General features: G+C 38.7%; 1 protein-coding gene across 1 annotated transcript in view; it reads left to right on the top strand.

Moving 5' to 3' along the window:
* Window positions 1-118: 118 nt before the first annotated feature.
* Window positions 119-18569, top strand: part of LOC126765861 (uncharacterized) — a 68309-nt gene continuing 49858 nt past the window's right edge. Inside the window, exon 1 of the mRNA XM_050483541.1 lies at window positions 119-911. The gene's annotated coding sequence lies outside the window, so the exon portion shown is untranslated. The remainder of the gene's footprint in view (window positions 912-18569) is intronic.

The raw sequence follows: 18569 nt of genomic DNA, 5'->3' as shown, positions 1-18569 counted from the left end.
TCCATACAGCATCCTTTCGAACACTTTCCGCCGCCCCCACAAACGCCACATTTGCCATACGTTCTCACTGGCTGGCACTTCGTGCATTCGCGCTCCGACTCAGATGAAACGCCTTGTGGCGATAGCTCTATGGCCTATGATTTCCAACTCGCAGGCATCGACAGGACCGACAAGAATTTTGCCTCGCAGTTACTGATTTTAGTTGGAAGGTGAGGTTTTAATTTTTTAACCGAACGCCGAGCAAGACAAAAGTGCAAAAAGTATTTTTTACCAAATACAAATTACAAGAAAAACCCATAAAAAATCAAACAAAATAAACCTCAAAAGCAGGCAACTGTAATAAAACGCGTTTTTTTTAATGAAATCTTTTTTCTTTCGTTTTAAAAAATCGAAGCGTGTGTTTGTGTGCCGAAAAGTAGTGTTGTTGATTGATTGCTAGCCGAGTGTTTCACACAACTAAGCAGTGTGCAATCCATATTTAGAATAAAAATATTACAAAATATTGCCAAAAACGAAAGAACAACGTAAACGTGCACGATAGAGGGCACAGGTGCGCGAGGCGTGTGTGTGAAAAAGTAACGGTGCGTACGCTTCCGTTTCGCAATTCGCATATTTAACGCCATTGAATACGGAAAACGTGCTTCCAACCAGAGCCCCACAATCATAGCGCACACACGGCAGCTCGGGAGCAGCCCAACGCAGCAGCGTACGCCAATATACACAGCGACCGCAGTGCCAAGTTGTGCGTGCCGGCCAGGGCGTGCAGTGCTCGGCGTTATCACTAGTGGCGCATACGCGTGTTTCCTGTGTGTCTCTGCCTGCCAGCGCAAGTGCTGCGGCCTGTGCTCGGCGGCGAGTGGCGAGCGGCGTTTGCGGAGCCACTGAACGCTTAAAACATATTGAGTTTACGGGTATGTGCCGCAATTAAATGCTTCTAAATACTATTTTCTCTATGTTCATATGTGCTCTAGCGTAGAAATCTTCATACTAATAAATATATGTATGTATATATGAAATTATACATAAATGTAGGTAAAATGTTTGAGCCAAAAGTCAAATTGTTTGTGTTGTTTGTTGTTTTATGCAAATCATAACAGTAATATCATTGAAAAAATCATCTGCAAATGGCGAAGGCATCAAATGAGTGAGCTAAAACAAAAATATCAAAAGAAACTGGCGAGCATGGCAAAATAGTGTACAAAACGAGAGGGGTCGGTAGCTAACGCCTTAGCAGTCGGTTGCTATTCGCTAATATGCCAATTCTGATATAAATTTTATACCCTTACATGGATTATGAAATATAAACTTAAAGCAGTTTTTAAATAAATAAATTTTAAGTTTTCAGTTTAATTGATTTTTATGGTTGCAAATCAAAAATTAATAATTTTTAGTATTGTATATATAGTAATTATAATACAAATTTATTGATAGCTAAATGATTAGGGATTAATATTGTGAACATTTTTTATTTCTCGCTACTTTATTCTTAATTTACTATAAATAATTGACAGTAATGAGAGAATATGTTATATACATATGTATGTATATATAAGGTAGTCGAAAAAGTCTTTTCATATTTCTAATCAAACTTCAACTTATTTTTTTATATTTATTTTGAACTTTAATAAAACAAATATGTACCTCTTGGTCGTCCACTGTTTGCCATTTTTCCGCTGGAAACATTATTCCCTCAGTGTAAAACTTTTCTGGTTTTTCGGCGAAAAACTGCGACAAGTATTTTTCACAGGCTTCTCTGGAAGCCAACTTTACTCTATTAAGTGAGTTCTGCATTGACCGAAACAAATGGTAGTCCGATGGTGCAAGGTCAGGCTATATGGTGGATGCATTAAAACTTCCCAGCCAAGCTCTCCCAGTTTTTGCTGAGTAATCAAACTTGTGTGTGGTCTAGCGTTGTCCTGATGGAAGACGAAGCACTTTCTGTTGATCGGTTTTGGCCGTTTTTTTCGATTGCTTGCTTCAATCGCATCAGTTGTTGACAATAAAAAGTAGAATCAATCGTTCGACCAGGTTGGCGCAGCTCATAGTGGATGATGGCTTTCCAATCCCACCAAACACTCAGCATAACCTTTCGAGGCGCCAATCCTGGCTTTGTGACCATTTGTTGAGCTTCACCACGCTTGGAGTATATTCTTTTTCGCACATTATTGTCTTATTTGATCCACGTTTCGTCTTCTGTTAGAATTCGCTTCCGAAATGGTTCGATTTCATTTTGTTTCAGCAAATTTCGCAGATGTTAATTCGATCCATTAAATTTTTTACAGACAATTTATGTGGTACCCAAACATCGAGCTTCCATTTGTAGCCAGCTTTTTTTTAAATGGTTCAAAACTGTTTGATAATGAATGTTAAATTCTTTAGCGACGTCATGGCTGCTTATGTGATGGTCTTGGTCAATATTTTCCATAATTTCATCGGCTTTTTCAACGATAGGTCGTCGAGAGCGAGGTGTATCGAAATTTCCAGAACGGAAGCAAGCGAACCATTGTTGTGCTACACGAACTGATACTGCATCGTCTCCGTAAACTTCACAAATTTCATTGGAGGCTTGCGTGGCATTTTTCAATTTCTTATACAAAAATTTCCAAATATAGTGAATTTCTTCTTTATTTTCACTCATTTTTGAACAGCTGTAACTTTTTTTTCAACTTCCCCGAATTTAATTTTTTGGTTAAATGAAGCTTAAAATTTCACCTTTTCAGCACTATATGGTATGACACAATGTGATTGGTAGCACTGGAGATATATGACTGCAACGACATCTATTGACAAAATACGAAAATTCTTTTTCGACTACCCAATATATAAACTTAATGTTCAGGTTCTTATTTTTTATGATTGTTTTATAATATTTAAACATTAGTAGTAAAACAAAAGACAATCGTGTAAAACAAACAATTTTGAAAATATTAATGGAACTAGCGAGTATTTTTATCGAAGTTTTTTTCCATGCGTGAATGGTATAAAACTTGTAAGCTAAACCAAGCTAGCAATTTTCGTTTTTAATACTCTGAGCAGGGCTTATTAATTTCTAACTAGTCCTTTAGCTTTTGAGATATATCTGATTGTGTCATATGTTAAAAACTGATCGATCAAATTTACTACTATGAGCAAAAAATTAGTAAGACTTTGTTCATGACTGTAAAATTCTTAATTCATTCTTCAGAATCTATGTCGTCCCACTCAAAGAAATCCGCATTGGCCCCAATACACTTGTGCCAACGTTTTTTCCAATCCTCGAAACAGTTTTTAAAGTCAATTTCCGGAATAGCCTTCAATGCGCTTAGCGATTCACATTTAATGTCTTCAATTGACTCAAAACAGTTTCCCCGAAGCGGTCGTTTGAGTTTGCTGAATACCTAGAAGTCACACAGAGCTAAAGCGGAAAAATACGATGGTTGCGGCACGATATTGGTTGAAAATGTGGCGAAAAACTCACAAAAAATCAATGCAGTATGCGAAGGTACTTTATTGTGATGGAAAAACCAAGAGATCACGGCCCATAATTCCCACCTCTTTTTACGAATAGCTTCGCGTAAACGATGCATAACACTCCAATAATATTCCTTGTTGACAGTTTCGGCCGGTTGGAAGGAATTCGGAGTGCAGCTCACCTCCATCAGAGAAAACTGTCAATATAACCTTAATTTTTGACCTGTTTTGACGTGGTTTTTTCGGCTTTGGCTCACCTTTGTCATAATATTCGGTCGATTGATTGTCTGTTTTCAAATCATAAGCATAGATCCAAGACTCATCTCCAGAAATAATGCGTTTCATGACATTTTGCTAGTCGGAAAGAATTGTTTCACAGTCGTTAACGCGAAGCTGATTTTCAAAAAAAGTTAGTGATTTTGGAATCAATCCTGCTTTCACATTTCTTAGATCCAAAAGATCTTTCAAAATGGTTTTCACTGAGCCTTCCGATATTCCCACGGTGCCAGTAAGATCTGTAACTGTTAATCGTCGATTCCCAAGCACCAATTCCATTATTTTATTGATGTGTTGATCATCAGCTGATGTCGATGGCCGTTCTTTGAATAACTTGTACCAATCAAAAAATTCAAATTACAGAGTCTTACTAGTTTTTGCCCACAGTAGTAAGTCCTTGCATGGGGGAAAACTTTTTATTTAACGAGATACTTTCACAAAATTTGGTATGGATCATTACCCGAGGAAACTATGATCTCCATCAAAGTTGATCTGATCAATCTGGCATATAGCTGTCATACTAATTAACATAAATTATGTGAACATTTATTTACAATAAAATTGAACCGTTAGCATTTAATAAATTTGTAATTATATTTTAAAAAATCACTGCCTACGCTAGCCGTTTGTAGGCTATAGAAATTCCATAAAAACGAAGTTCAAATTCATTATTACGCATACACCCTTGTACTTGCCTACAAACGGGCATGCAAACGCCAAACCAGCGCTTAGCGTGGCACATTAACACACAGCGTATGACTTGACAATGAGATACTCACGCCAAGCGCCCCCAAACTCACGCTGCCGTTTGGAGTGTCCTCAGCGCACTCGGCCGACTGTTGGCCAACAAGCTGTGTGTATGTATGTGAACTTGCAAGTATGTGTGTCTATAATTGTATAAGTGTAGTTGTACACACGCACACAGAGCCGCCAAGCATTTGCCGGCTTTCAGAGCACGTCTTTTCACATCCCAGCTGTTGCTACACAATGTTCCAGCGCAGGCCAGCGCACACACACGCACACACTTACTGAGGGGCTTCGTGACACTTGCGCGCCCCATTGCACACAGCTCACAACGACAAACGTAAACTAAAATCCCACTAACTAACGCCCCTCTTTTACACACTTCACCACTCAGCGCTCATCACACTATCATTCAAGCTGCGCGACGCACGTACACACAGACACACATAACACTGAGCGTGTATGTAGGTATGTATGCGGCTTCACCGCAGCGCAAAAGTTTGTAGACCAACAAGGATGCTAGTGGCTGTATATATGTATGTATATATATATATGTGTGTATGTATGTGTCAAAGGTTTGCGCTGTGGAGCTTGCTGGCGCTTCTTTTTTGACTTGGTTTTTTTTATTTTTTTATTTTTTTTTTTTTTTGGTTTTGAAGTGGCGTGTGAGTTGGCGACGCGCACGGGCACGGCTACGCGACTTCACGCAATTTTACTACCAAACATACTCCATTATATATTCTACGAGTATTCTATGCCATTCTATTCGCATCTGCTTTACGCTATTCCAATCTGCGGCAACTATGACTGCCATTGCTTTTGCTCCTGCCGCTGCTACTGCTGTTGTTGTTTTTGTTGCCTTTGCCACTACTGCTGCTTGGCATTGTGTGAATGTAAAGTTTTGCTGCTGTCATTGCTGCTACTTGAAACCTTTGTATGTTCATTTGTATGCAATGTATGTGTGTACGTGTATGTGTATGTGTGTGTGTGAACATTTTTCTTTCGCTGCGTTTTGCTCATTTCCTGCTGATTTATAGTTCTAATAATAGGTTCACTCAACGCAACTTACCCAAACGAAAGCATAATGCACACACAAACACATACATATATATACATATATAAGGTTATATGTATATACATAGCATTAGCACGCAAGGCAGCTTGTTCTCTACATTTACATATATACACACATTAGTGCGCTTTAAGCCTCGCATTCGTTCGCCTATCGCACGCTCGCCTTTTAACTGCTAAATACTACACGCCACTCAACACACATATTTACACACACATACACACTCATACTTAGTTTTTGATACATGTATGTATGTGTGCTTGGCACTTTTTTGCTTTTTAGCACGCGCAAGCCTTTTGCATATTCACTATTCGCACTCAGTAAAATCAATTTGAAATTGGGGTATAAATGAAAATTCACAAAAATTCCGTGAAATGCCGAAAAAATAATAATTATGCGCGAAATTTTCGCTTTTGCCACAACTAAAAAGCATTTAACTGGCACATTTCCTAATGACTCTTGCATTGCGGTGGCCAAAAAGCAGCATTGCAAATGGGGAAATTGCTTCACAACCCGCACTCACACACACACACACACTGTCTTCCACTCACACACACACACTCTCACACTCAGGCAGCGCGCATAACTGTAAAGTTGTTCATTTACTTTGGTACTTATCCTTGATTCGCGGCATTACTTTATTACTTGTGTATAAGTAAGTGGATTATAATTTGATAAGATTAAAATGGGAAATTGTGGTTGCACTCTTTTCAGTTTTATTAGCGACTGCAACCAACCGATGATGGCCAATTAGCGGTCGTATTTTGCTGTGTTTACTTCTAATTACCGGCTTATTGCTTGGCGGTGTTAAAATTCTTCATACACACACAGGTAATCCACAGGTTTGTGGGTGTATGTGTATGTGTGTGTGTGAGCGCTGTGATATGTTAATTGACAAGCACAATCCTTTTTAAGTGGCTTTGCGTCTTTCGTTGGAATTGTTATCGAATATTTATTTTATTCTCAGTTGGCAATGCTTAGTCAGCGCTTTACTTGACCTTCATTAGTTAGAATTGTAAGCAGTTGAGACATAATGTTTATTAATGGATATTCGTTTAATTGCATGATTTTACTTTTATTTGAATAATGCAAATATTTAAGCTTAGCTTTGCACGCATGTACGGTGACCTCGATTTAATTGCCCTCCTCCCAAAAAATAGTTAAAAATGAAAAAAAAAAATCCTCGCAAAAACATACTTCCAAAAAACTTATTTCTATCTATCTTCTAGTTTCTCTATAAAACATACATATATGTGTTACCACAAACCCAACAGTCAGTCGATAGAGCTACAAAAAAATCTTAATTATAATGAAAGGTGATCGGGGTTCCCTATTTTTTTTTAACAAAATACACAGAAACTACAAATTTAATGAGGAATGTTTATTATCATTCGAAAGAACATTCCTTGGCATTTAGTTTTTGCAGGTTATCTCTTTTAAATGTTGGCCGCGGTTACGTCTCAGTTGGTTCATTCGTTGAGGCCTGTTTCTGATAACTCGTTCGAGCATTTCGACTGGTAACTGGCGATTGCACCGCGTGATGTTTTGCTCCAAAACCTGAATCGAAGCGAAATTGTCCGTATGGACTTTAGACTTCAAATATCCAAACAGGAATAAATCTAACAGTATGATAACACATGATCTTGGTGGCCAATCGACCGGCTCTACATGTGAAATTATCTGCTCACCTATGTTTGCCTTCAATAAATCCATTGATTGAGGCGATGTGTGGGAAGTAACGCCATCTTGTTGAAACCAAATGTCGCCGAGATTACGAACTTCAATTTCAGATATCAAAGAGTCGGTGTTCATGGCACGATAACGGTAGCCATTGACGCTTTCTGACCGGCAACATTTTTGAAGAAATGTAGACCGATTATTACATCGGCCCACAAACCACACCATACCGTTCTTTTTTCTGTATGAAATGACAGCTCTTGAATCTCTGCAGGTTGCTCTCCGTGTCAAATACGGCAATGTCGCTTGTTTACATACCCATTGAGCCAGTAATATGCCTCATCGCTGAACAAAATTCGGCTCGGAAACGTCGGATCTTCTTGAAACATTTTAGGAATTCAAAGAGCTAAGCGCTGTCACTTGGGAAGGTTGAGCGGCTTCAGTTCTTGCAAAAGTGTATTTTGTTCAAATTCAATTTAAGATCTCGACGTAAAAGCCGCCAGCCACTGCATGCTGGACGTAGTCTATTTAGATGAATATTATCCAATAATGCTAATGAAGTTGAGCGAAACGCGCAAAACACATTTTTTAAAGAACGTCAATTTCCGTTATAAAGTTGAACGATTTGTAAACGTTATTCAGGCGTAAGTATTTTCATGATGAAATGTCAAACAATACTGAACAAAAACAACATGGCAATTTGACACGACTCACGCATAATCTGTCAAAACGAGGCTATTAAAAAAAGTACCCTTACTTGGATAATCCGTTATTAGAATTGCCTCGTCCCTATTGGGAAAAAAATGTGAAGTCGATTTTCACAAGCTTCTCTTGAGTAGAATTTTTTACCAGCAAAATCAAACGGCATAGACATGAGCAAGTGGTAATCCTTCCGTGCCTAGTCCCTACAATAAGGTAGGTATATAAAAACCTCCAACCGGGGCTTCTGGTGAGGCATTTTCGATGTGTGTGTTCTGTGAAACTGGCCGCTTTTGGGCGATTGCTTCCATCAAATGGTCCAATTGTTCACAATACAGCTGCGAATTAAAAGTTTGACCAATAAAAAGCAGCTCATAGTAGATGATTCGCAGACAATCGCACCAAAATGCTTCCTGTTCGTCAATCATGGCTTGGCGATATACTATACTTGGCGAGGTACTAAATACATTACTAATTGATAATCGACTTTCGGCTTTTCAACGTTATGTGAATGTCTGAATCCTCCTTTTGCTCCTTGATTTCCTTTCCCAAAAGACTGGGCCTCACGGTTCGTTCTGGACCCAAAAGAAACTCTTCCAATAATAAATTTTGACAATGTTTCTAGATTGAAGAAATATCTGACTGAAACAACGTCTTGAAAGTCGATTTGGTCCTGGGGCACTCTAAGTGAGCTTTAACTTGATAAATATTCTTAAAATATGTAAAATATACATGTACAAAGTCTACCTCTAGGGATGACGTGTTTTCGATGGCTCGCGGCGGCCATGTTTCCTTAAGAATTTTTGTGAATGTTTATCATTGTGTCCAGAAAGTTTTTCCATTTCAACATGTCATGTTTCACTTTGATACAACGCTTGGAAATTATAAAAAATTATTTCCCAAATTCACTTGCTTCGGCGGTTACTGTTCTTCGAAAAATCATCTTCTCAGCTGAGGCCCATTTTTGGTTTAATGGCTTAGTCAATAACCAAATTTGTCGATATTGGGGTGAGTAAAATCCTCGTGTGGTTCAGGAAACACAATTGTATTGCCGAAAATGTATCGTTTAGTGTGGATTAGGGCATGATATCATCCTAGAAGTTTATTTCTTTCGAAATAAAATGGGCCTTACCATCAATAGCGAGCGTTATAACACAATGTTGACCGAATTTTTCCCGAAATTTGATGAAATCGAAGCGGACGATTTCTAATTTCAGCAAGACGTTGCGCCACCACATTCCTGCATAGTTTAGCGACTCGTAAATTTCGAGAATTGGTCCAGTCAAATAGCCGTCATGATAAACGATTTAACGCAACATTCCGCACTTTATTTTCTTTTTGGCAGCTATACAAGTATAATATAATGGTCCAATATCAGCGGTACCGACAGATGAGTAGGAGAAAAAGACGCTCGTCAGATCGATATTTTAAAAATTGAGAGACTAGTTCGCAATGTTAAATCAACTAAACTCCATTCCCATGACAGTCGGGTAACCCTACTCGAAACGGTTCCAGATTTTTCATCAGGCCAAGGACTATCAACTCGGCAGAATTCTAAAATCCTCACTGATTACCCGTTTTAGGACCTCTGACGTTTCGTTTTAGATGTTGCAAACTTCGTGCAAACTTAATATATACTGTTAAGGGTATATAAATTAGTCAGTAAAATTAATATTTTTAATTTATGTATAACTTGCACTAAGTACTTAAATTCGGCAATTTATTGATGTGTAAATTTTAAACTAAAATACCAACGAAATACATTTTCAGTGACCATACATACTCTCTTACACACACAAATGTAAGGAAAAAATAATGGGTACAAAGCAAAAAGGTATTTTTAGGTTTACCTCCATTTGGCGCTGCCAATTCGCTTTCATTGAAAACCATCAAAATATACATACATATACTCAGCACGCAGCCTATCTTCAAAGCATTCACTTACTACTCGCCGCCGCACAGCCAGCACGTCAGTTAAATAAACAACGTGCTCAATACCAGTGACGATGCTGTGGAATATGCCAAAATGTCTCTTCTACTTACAATAAATGACAAACATATCCGCAAACGAACTTTTCCATCGATTAACTTTTGCGGCAATAATAAATATTAAAGCCTCTGCATACACTTGCCCAAACGCCTATGCTTTCTTTACATACAAGTGTGTATGTATGTCAAAAAGTAGGCAAGTAAAGGCTAAAAATAGCCATATTTATTTAACAAGTACATGTGTGTATGTATTTGTGGTGTGTATGTGTGAAAAAGTAAAATCTATAGAAAATATTTCATATCCTGTTAATTATCACTTGAAGCATGACATGGAAAAGAGATACTAAAAATGAAGTAAATTTAAAATGTTGACTTCCTTAAAGATAGTGCATTAAAACAAGAAAAACTTGAAAATGAACTACGGTTGCACCGAGGCTAAAATACCCTTCACTTATGAAGAAGCTTCCATTCAAGAACTTGTTTTTATCGTTCAGTTTTTATGACAGCTACATGCTATACTCGTAGTAGTCCAATATCGGCGGTTCCGACAAATGACCAGCTTCTTGTGGAGAAAAGAACGCCTACAAAATTTAAGTGAGATATCTCAAAAATTATTATTACAATATTTTTATGATCTGCGACGTTTCCTTCTGGGTGCTACATGCTTTTAGCCTATTATACCCTGCTCAGGTTTGTTGACAGAAATGTCAAATCCTTTTAACACTCTTCTGTTGCGCTCAACACAAAAATTTTTAATCCCAAAAAAAAGCATGGACGTGTATTTTATATTATTCTTAGGTAAATAAGACTAATTGGGCGGGATAGTAAAACAAAAGAGAGAGTTATTTGCGTCATTAGGATTAAAATTATGCTTTACTAGCTGACTTTCACGCCAAACATAGACCTACAGGTCCTTTGCAATGCCAGAAAGATGTTCAGTTTAATACACGTTGAAGTTTGTGTCGTACCGGACGGCAAAGCTTTAGAGACTTAATATCTTATTCTTATTATAGTACCCTGAACTACAAAGCTCCTAGATATCTGAGATAATCTGAGTTCTAGATAAGACCGGATAGAAGCAGAGAAGGTGTTCCAGAGTCTCTCTCATGTCTAATTCCCTGCTCTCTCTACTTGTATTATGCCCTTAAAGCATTTTAACTCACTCTGATCAACCCTTACCAACCCTTTCGGATGTTTCATTGTGTAGAACTTTCATCGGCTGCGTATTTCCTGTAGTGGTTCTTATCGACTATTTCATTTCTCGGAACCCAGTATATATGCAACAGCTTGCCAGTAACCACCATATTTACTGCTAAGAACATTCTCTGACACAATGCGATGTGAAGTTATTGTTTTCCTGAGCTTTAGCTATCGATCCACTCCATGAACCATTTTTAATCGCTCCGTGTAGATTTTGAAATTTACACTGGTGGGTCGGCTGTCTTGCGCCACTCACCGTTTAATATTATTACCAGATCCTTTTTTCATCTTGGATGAGTGTACTAAGTGCATTCCTCATTACAAACTTTAGGTCATTTAATTTGTGGCTACTTTTCGATAGAGAAAATGCACTGAAAAAGTGAAAAGTGAAAGTGAAAGGGATGTGAAAAGAACTTGATTCTTCATATATCTTGATCAAAACTGTATTGGACGATCCAGATAGGGTTTCAAACCTAACTTTTAGTTGAACCGCATGGTTACCAGTCGCACAATGATAACTAGTCCCTCCTATTTGAGATATCGATGTGAAATTTTTCGCAGTTCCTTTTTTCCTTTTTTCCCCGCATATATGTAGCTGTCTTACAATCTGACCGATCGAAATCAAAACCTGCATAGAAATTGTTTTATTTGAAAAAATATGTCACATAGATTATTATCCAAAGCAGTGCTACAACCTGCGAAGATATTATCCTAATCGTGCCGCTATAGCATATAGCTGCCATACAAACTGACCGATCAAAAATAGGTTCTTGTATGAACAATTTTTTTTTTTGACAAAATATCTTCATGAAATTTAGCAAACATTTTTATAAAAAGCAACACTATAATATTCGAATATATTTTTCCGATCGCATCCACTATTACATACAGCTGCCATACAAACTGATCTATCAATCACAAATTCTTGTAAGGAAAACTACTTCATTAGTAAATATATCCTCACGAAATTTCGAATAGACAATACATAATATCCGCAGATATTATTCTGATCGGGATATATAGCTGCCATACAAACTGAACGATCAAAATTAAGACCTTTTATGAGCACTTTTTCGTTTGAAAAGGGTATTACAGCTCCGGTGCTGCCAAATAAACATTTTTTTGTTTTTGTTGTAATATCAAATAAATAATCAACACATTGCAAAACCCGTTATATGCCTTTAATCAATTGTCAAAATAATAATTTAAGAATATTTCCATCAAAAGCGCAGGCAAAAATATATCACTTTAAATTTCTAGATACAATCATTTTAAATAAATACATACTGGTATGTATGTATGTATAAATATGTTGATGTACGTAAGAGGTTGGAAAACCTTTTATATTTTCTAGGTTATGCAAACATAAATGCACATACCGACATACACCACTCACATGCGAGCATTTGACATGAACACGCTGACAACACAACTTACCGCAACATTAATGGACCGGAGACGTACCGTAGAGCATCTAACATAAAAGCTTATACGCGCTTATAACTACCTACTTACATATGTATGTAAACCAAGGTATATAAGTATGTAAATATGTATGGCATACCGCCGCTACCTAACGAAAAAACGCACAGCTAATGAGTAGGGCAGCCACCAAAAAAATTATTATCAAACTCCATTAGTAGTAATAACTAATAACGGTACAAACGGCATTTGCTGACAATGAGCAAAGTGACAACGAAATGCATAAAACACTTCAGCAACTTGTTCGGTTGTAGCCGAACGACACGCAACAAGTTCGTCCAACCGCATGTAACTTGAGAGACCCAGAAGAAAGGAAGGTAATAAAGTGAGAGAGTAACGGAGACTTGAATTTAACTGAGCAGCAGCCGATGATAGTAATGAAGGGGGATTGGGGGATTGAGCAAAAATAAAATAAAAATGCTTAGAATGTTTGTTGCTGGCACCTTTATATTTTGAGCGCACGACTCTCTTTTACACTTCCGCATTCTACATGAAAGCTAATATTACGGCATGATTATGTCGGCGCGTCGCCAATGTTTACTCAATTTTTCTCAGTCGCTCAAACGCTCTTTCAAAATGTTTTTGTTATTGTCTTTTTTTTGTTTTTTTGTACCTTCGTAACCGAATACGACAACACTCGTGCAGCTCCAAAAGCCGCTAAAGCAACAAGACCACAGTAATATCGCGTGTGTTTGAAGGGCGATGCGGCGCTACTGCAGGGTGCTGCTCTCATACTCCTTGTTTTGGCTGTCATTGTGTGGTGACATCTGTTTTACCGCATTCGCATTCGTATACAGCATAGTCGCAGTCACATTCGGACTCGCCAACGACACAACACAAACGAACTCGCACTCACACACGAAACGCAATGAGTACGCCGTAAGTCGTACGACACATGACACACGACACTCGCCACACGGCATATCTGCGGCACTTTCCACTTGTCACCGCATTGACTAAACACGACGACAACGACGACGACGACGACGACGACATTTACGGCGACAATGCTGCTGCTGCACGCCTGCGTTGTTGCATGCGTCCGACGTCACAGCACACCGCCGCACGCGAACGTCCATGCTTCGTACCACTCAACCACGTCGAAAGTGTGGAAATTGAATTTTTATTCAAAACAATGCGCCGCTGCAACAGGTATGTAAATAATAATAAAACCCATTCGCACGGCACCCTTTCGACATCGCCGCTGCCCCGTCGATTGCTTGCTAACTGTTTGGTTCGTTGGCTCGTGGCTCGTGGCTTGACTTGGCTGGCTGGTTGTCTGTCCGCTGGCTGGCTGCTGGTTGAGTGGCTCTGCATGTCTGCTGGTGGACGTTGAGAGCCCACGTTGATTGCACCACACCTCAACTCACCGCATCGCAACGCACACGAATGCTCACGAACCATACACACACACCGACGCTTACACGTTGTCCTTTGTTTTGCTGCGACTTGCTGGCTTGCTGACTTTCTGGTGGGTGCAACAGCGTTTGGCAGTTTGCTTTTTGCCTTTTTGCTGTCTCTTTGTTGCCGCTCTTCTTGCGCAACTTAGACGCCCTCGCCGTGCGACGGCACTTCTTATCAGCTTACGCTATTGTCGTAGTCATGCTTGCCACATTGGCTTGCTGTTGCACTTGTTGTCGTTGTTGTTGTGTTGTGCTATATGCTTCGATCTCTGTCGTTGTGCTGCCAGCTAGATTGTTTGTGTGTGTGCGGTTAGCCGCAGCTATCGCACGCAGCAGCATACACATACGACTGCCTCGGCTGCGGCTGCGACTCTCTTGCATCTGCTTTTTCCACTTGTGCAACCGCAACAGTTGTGCGCTGCCAGCCGCCGGCTGTGTGTGTGCGTGCTGTGGCATATGGCATGTGGACGCCCAGCATCTGTGTTTAATCCGGCATTGACTGAGGTAGGTTATCAGATTATTTAACTTTATACGTTTCGTGTCTGCGGATGTCTGAAAGATATTATGAGATAAATTCGATTAAGTTTGTGGGCGCTCCACGTGCGCCTGCTTGTTTGCACTACATCATTGTGCTGTGTTGGCTACTCATATTTACACGCTTGTGCATGTGTTTGTGTATGTATGTATGTGTGTGTGTATATAATTGCATTTGTAACAGTACATGTTGCATTTGCCGCTCAAGCAGTTCGCAGCTGAGATTTGACACTTGAGCCGAGCGTGCTGATTGTGGCGCTGAATGCAACAAATTATGGAAACACACACACACGCACACACATGCAACACATATATACTTAGTCTAACAAATGTGCATTGATATGCCACACACACTCCCACGTAACGCGTAACGTAACTGCATGTATTTGTTTGTGTGGCTGTGTGCCTCCCTCTGTGATTGTCGTACGTGGCGTATGCGTGACATTTTCCATGTGATTGCTACTTAGAACGCGCGGCACTAGTGCTGTTGCCACAACTTGCCTTAACTGAACTCACACACACACAGTTGCTCGTGTGTGTGTGCGCGCATGTTTATTAATTAATTTAAGTTCTTTATTAAATAAGCGAAATGTGTGAAAAGAAGTTAATAAATTTGAAATTGGAAAATTGCATTTGCGCTGCCAAGCAACCAGCTTCGAGATTCGAGGTTAAATGTGAAGTTGCAACGCAAGGAAATTTCAATTGACTGTGGAGTTGAAAGTAATATTTATATTATCACTTTAAGGCGATGTACTTTACTTTTAGTTTAATATAACGGGGATTTTTTCACTCGTAATATTATATATACAAATATGTATATTTGTTTGCGCTGCTAACCGCTTAAGAGCTTAGGTCAGTTTTGAGCCCAAAAATTAGCTTACTCCAACAGTTTAACCTAGGAGTAAGAAAAATAGAATAGAATTGAGTTTCTCTCAGTTTATATATATACATATACTAGCCGACCCCGCAGACGTTGTCCTGCGCGAAATTATGTCTTTTGAATTGAAAAGACAAAAATTCATATTGTGTCGATTATCATTTATTTGAGAATTTTCTACATTTTTTTTCTGAAAACAATAGCGCAGCTTGATAAATTTAACAGTTTTTTGATTTTTCTGGTTAAGGTGCACAGAAAAGATGGTTTTCAACTCGTGAGCACGCCACGTATATCTGACCGTGTAAAAAACATGGCATTTCCAAATTTATGCCACACACTATGCGACTATCCAATTAATAATTTAAGTTGTGTGTCCAAATATAATTTTTTAGTAGCATTATTCGGGACAACTCACAACACACTTCATTGTCATTTCGAATAAATTCAATTTTCCCTGGAAACCGAATACGTTTGAACTGAAATGGCAAATCGTTAGAACTTCCGTTATAAAAAAAAACCGTTTCTTAATATAGAATCAAGCAAAAAAAAATTATTCTGCCCCATGTGTATTTGATAGGTGCATCACAATCATGAATTGCATATTGTGTCGAAATGAGAATAATAACGACAGATCCAACTGTTTTACAGAAAAGACACAAATGATGCGGTGTCATTACCAAAAGCCACACACTATGCGACTCCTGTCTCCAAAAAGCACTTAGAAATTCCACTTTATAATTAACGACAGATCCAACTTTGAGACACAAATGATGCGGTTTCGTCTCATTGTCAATACGTTCTCTGGTAAAAGGCATTTGACAGGACTGCCAATCTTGCGGCAAAACATTATTTCATGAGAATTTGTATAGGCGGGATGTATCATATTTTTTTTTTTTTTTTTTTTGCAAAAAAAAAAATTTCATTGAAATCGGGCAAGCGGTCTAGGATGAGTATGCGAACAGGAAGTTTTGCCACTTAATTTAATATATATAGATGTATATTAGGGGACTTAAAAAAATTTTGAATTTTTTTACAACTCTTACCCCCTCAAATGTTAGTGATTGACAAAACAAAAATCCTCCCTCAAACTAGGCGCTGTACCTTAACTCTAAGGGGTATTTTTTTAGGTTCGTTTTCATTTAACATAGGAATTTTCGTTTTTTCATTCAAACTAAAATTTCACCAATTAATTTTCGTTTCTCAAAAGTAACCATCACATATTCAGAAAGTTGACCTTTCAAACTTTAAAAATTTCTGCGACAAAGTTTGATTATCTCAATTAGACGACTAAACGTAGTGATTTGAAATTTGGAATTTTTTCAATAAAAATAAAAAAAGTTTCTGAGAATAATAATTTTGTTGTTAAACTTTTGCGAAAATAAAAATAAAAGAAGTAGGAAAGAGCTAAGTACGGGTATAAGCGAGCATGTTATACTCTTGTAAGTATTAAGCTCAGGAAAGTAGTTACTTTTAGTTATATTAGGCTTGTTAGTTATATGGGCTGTAGGACGAGTTTTCCCAAACCGTTAAAAAGAAAAACAAAAAAAGGAGTGCAAGTCGGATCAAAATTATTCAAGTTCCCAGCTACCGAATATGTTGACCCCAGTTCCTTTTGCGAACTTCCTACTGAAAATATCGGTCAACCTGTCAGATATTTTATTCAAATTCGAAACAAAAAAATTTCTTGGCTTTGATCCTTGAAAGTTGCGAGAGTATAAAACAATTACACTCGGAACTTGACTCTTCCTTACTTCTTACATTGTAGAAATTATCTTAGGTTTTTTTTTTTTTAGGTAGCACAAAGCTTTCAAATCCGCAGTGCGGAATTTTAATCAGCAAAACTTAACCTACTCCCAATTCAAGACTCTCTCGCGGAGCCGCCTGATTGGGTATCACTTCGTGAAAGTGATAAGACATTTAAGTTTCCTTCATAGCGCCTCAGTTCGCGCGGATACGTCATCTGCTCTTTGCATCAGTTTTGTCATGATTGAGGCTGTTCCTTTGCTGACAGCTTTCCAATTATCAGTGGACTGACACATGCGGACTGACAGTAAAACTGCCACCGAGTGTAGCTTTAAGTTTTTCCCTTGTACTTAAAACGTAAGGGAAATAAAAGAATATGTACATGCTCAGAGTCTTCTATGCATTCTACCCATGTCGAAAAATTCGGTCTAATGTCATGATGAAATTGGTGTTTGGCAAAAATTGGAGATTCCAAGTACAGCCAGATCCTTCTCCAACTGGTCTTTTCAATGGAGTGGTGGTCTTCCTCTTCTTTTGCTTTCCCTGGCGGCTACTGCGTCGAATACTCTCAGAGCTGGAGTGTTTTCATCCATTCGGACGACATGACCTAGCCAGCGCTGAACTATGTCAATGTCGTCCTACAACTCATCGTTCCATAGCATGAGATATTCGCCGTGGCAATTGCGCAAAGGATAAATCTTCCGCTGAACCTTTCTTTCGAAAACTCGTAACGTCGACTCATCAGATGTTGTCATCGTCCATGGCTCTGCACCATATAGCATGAAAGGGATGATGAGTGGCTTGTAGAGTTTGGTCTTTGTTCGTCGAAAGAGGACTTTACTTCTCAATTGCCTACTCAGTCCGAAGTAGCATCTATTGGTAAGTGATATTCTGCGTTGAGTTTCGAGGCTGACGTTGGTGTTATGATTGTCAATAGTGACGTGGGAGCCAAGTAGCGAGTGCGACGACTGTTTTTTTGATGACAGGAGATATTTCGTCTTGCCCTCGTTCACTACCAGAACCATTTGCTTCGCTTCTTCGGAACTTACGGTCAATGATATCAATATTATCGGCGTACGCCAGCAGCTGTACACTCTTATAAAGGCTTGTTACTTCTCAATACAGCTCTGCAACTCGAATTATTTTCTCAAGCAGTAGATTGAAGAAGTCGCACGATAGGGAGTCGCCTTAACTAAAACCTAGTATCGAACGGCTCAAAGATATCTTTCCCGATCCTGATGGAGCTATTGGTCTATCGGCCCCACTGCTTTGTTGTTCTTGAGACGGATAATTACTGTTCGAACTTCTTGATATGAATCTATATGTCGAATATTCTGACTAAGCATGTACTCAATCCAGTTATTTTATGTTTTTTTTTAGTTTTAAGTCTCTCATAGCCATATAGTATTGTCTAAAAAGTGCA

The sequence above is a fragment of the Bactrocera neohumeralis genome, chromosome 2, assembly GCF_024586455.1.
Source record: "Bactrocera neohumeralis isolate Rockhampton chromosome 2, APGP_CSIRO_Bneo_wtdbg2-racon-allhic-juicebox.fasta_v2, whole genome shotgun sequence".
Lineage (NCBI taxonomy): Eukaryota > Metazoa > Arthropoda > Insecta > Diptera > Tephritidae > Bactrocera > Bactrocera neohumeralis.
This window is presented reverse-complemented; position numbering and strand designations above follow the sequence as displayed.